Raw genomic sequence first — 2746 nt, 5'->3', positions numbered from 1 at the left:
AACTCCTATGGCTCCTGCCGGTTGTCATTCTCATCGACATGCAAGTCGTGATTCTTATTACAAGAATATGATCAATCTCATACATCACATATATCATTCATCACATCTTCTGGCCATATCACATCACAAGGCACATGCTGCAAAAACAAGTTAGACGTCCTCTAATTGTTGTTGCAAGTTTTTACGTGGTTTGTAGGTTTCTAGCAAGAACGTTTCTTACCTACGTATGACCACAACGTGATTTGCCAATTTCCATTTACCCTTCATAAGGACCCTTTTCATCGAATCCGTTCCGACTAAAGTGGGAGAGACAGACACCCGCTAGCCACCTTATGCAACTAGTGCATGTCAGTCGGTGGAACCTGTCTCACGTAAGCGTACGTGTAAGGTCGGTCCGGGCCGCTTCATCCCACAATGCCGCCGAAACAAGATAAGACTAGTAGCGGCAAGAAGAATTGACAACATCGATGCCCACAACTTCTTTGTGTTCTACTCGTGCATAGAAACTACGCATAGACCTAGCTCATGATGCCACTGTTGGGGAACGTAGAAGAAATTCAAAATTTTCTACGCATCACCAAGATCAATCTATGGAGTTTACTAGCAACGAAGGGAAGGGGAGTGCATCTACATACCCTTGTAGATCGCGATGCGGAAGCGTTGCAAGAACGCGGATGAGGGAGTCGTACTCGTAGCGATTCAGATCGCGGTTGATTCCGATCTAAGCACCGAAAGTACGGTGCCTCCGCGTTCAACACACGTGCAGCCCGGTGACGTCTCCCACGCCTTGATCCAGCAAGGAGAGAGGGAGAGGTTGGGAAAGACTCCATCCAGCAGCAACACGACGGCATGGTGGTGGTGGAGGAGCGTGGCAATCCCGCAGGGCTTCGCCAAGCACCGCGGGAGAGGAGGAGGAGGGAGAGGTGTAGGGCAGCACCAAAAGGAGACTTTCTCGTGTGTGTATGGCAGCCCAAACCTCAAGTATATATAGGGGGGAAGGGGGCTGCGCCCCCCTTAGGGTTTCCACCCCCAAGAGGAGGCGGCCAGCCCTAGATCCCATCAAGGGGGGCGGCCAAGGGGAGGAGAGGGGGAGGCGCCCCACTAGATGGGCCCTAAGGCCCATCTGGACCTAGGGTTTGCCCCCTCCCACTCTCCCATGCGCCTTGGGCCTTGGTGGGGGGCCGCACCAGCCCACCTGGGGCTGGTCCCCTCCCACACTTGGCCCACGCAGCCTTCTGGGGCTGGTGGCCCCACTTGGTGGACCCCCGGGACCCTCCCGGTGGTCCCGGTACATTACCGATTTCACCCGAAACTTTTCCGGTGACCAAAACAGGACTTCCCATATATAAATCTTTACCTCCGGACCATTCCGGAACTCCTCGTGACGTCCGGGATCTCATCCGGGACTCCGAACAACATTCGGTAACCACGTACATGCTTTCCCTATAACCCTAGCGTCATCGAACCTTAAGCGTGTAGACCCTACGGGTTCGGGAACCATGCAGACATGACCGAGACGTTCTCCGGTCAATAACCAACAGCGGGATCTGGATACCCATGTTGGCTCCCACATGTTCCATGATGATCTCATCGGATGAACCACGATGTCGGGGATTCAATCAATCCCGTATGCAATTCCCTTTGTCTAACGGTATGTTACTTGCCCGAGATTCGATCGTCGGTATCCCTATACCTTGTTCAATCTCGTTACCGGCAAGTCTCTTTACTCGTTCCGTAACTCACATCATCCCGTGATCAACTCCTTGGTCACATTGTGCACATTATGATGATGTCCTACCGAGTGGGCCCAGAGATACCTCTCCGTTTACACGGAGTGACAAATCCCAGTCTCGATTCGTGCCAACCCAACAGACATTTTCGGAGATACCCGTAGTGCACCTTTATAGCCACCCAGTTACGTTGTGACGTTTGGCACACCCAAAGCATTCCTACGGTATCCGGGAGTTGCACAATCTCATGGTCTAAGGAACTGATACTTGACATTAGAAAAGCTCTGAGCAAACGAACTACACGATCTTGTGCTAGGCTTAGGATTGGGTCTTGTCCATCACATCATTCTCCTAATGATGTGATCCCGTTATCAACGACATCCAATGTCCATGGTCAGGAAACCGTAACCATCTATTGATCAACGAGCTAGTCAACTAGAGGCTTACTAGGGACATGGTGTTGTCTATGTATCCACACATGTATCTGAGTTTCCTATCAATACAATTCTAGCATGGATAATAAACGATTATCATGAACAAGGAAATATAATAATAACCTATTTATTATTGCCTCTAGGGCATATTTCCAACAGTCTCCCACTTGCACTAGAGTCAATAATCTAGTTCACATCACCATGTGATTAACACTGACAGGTCACATCACCATGTGACCAAACACCCAAGAGTTTACTAGAGTCAACAATCTAGTTCACATCTCTATGTGATTAACACTCAATGAGTTCTGGTTTGATCATGTTATGCTTGTGAGAGAGGTTATTAGTCAACGGGTCTAAACCTTTCAGATCCGTGTGTGCTTTATGAATATCTATGTCATCTTGTGGATGCTACCACGCGCTATTTGGAGCCATTTCAAATAATTGTTCTACTATACGAATCCGGTTTACTACTCAGAGCCATCCGGATTAGTGTCAAAGTTCGCATCGACGTAACCCTTTACGACGAACTCCTTTTCACCTCCATAATCGAGAAAATTCCTTAGTCCAGTAGATACTAAG

Source organism: Triticum aestivum, chromosome 5D, assembly GCF_018294505.1.
Source record: "Triticum aestivum cultivar Chinese Spring chromosome 5D, IWGSC CS RefSeq v2.1, whole genome shotgun sequence".
In the NCBI taxonomy this organism is placed as follows: domain Eukaryota; kingdom Viridiplantae; phylum Streptophyta; class Magnoliopsida; order Poales; family Poaceae; genus Triticum; species Triticum aestivum.
This window is presented reverse-complemented; position numbering follows the sequence as displayed.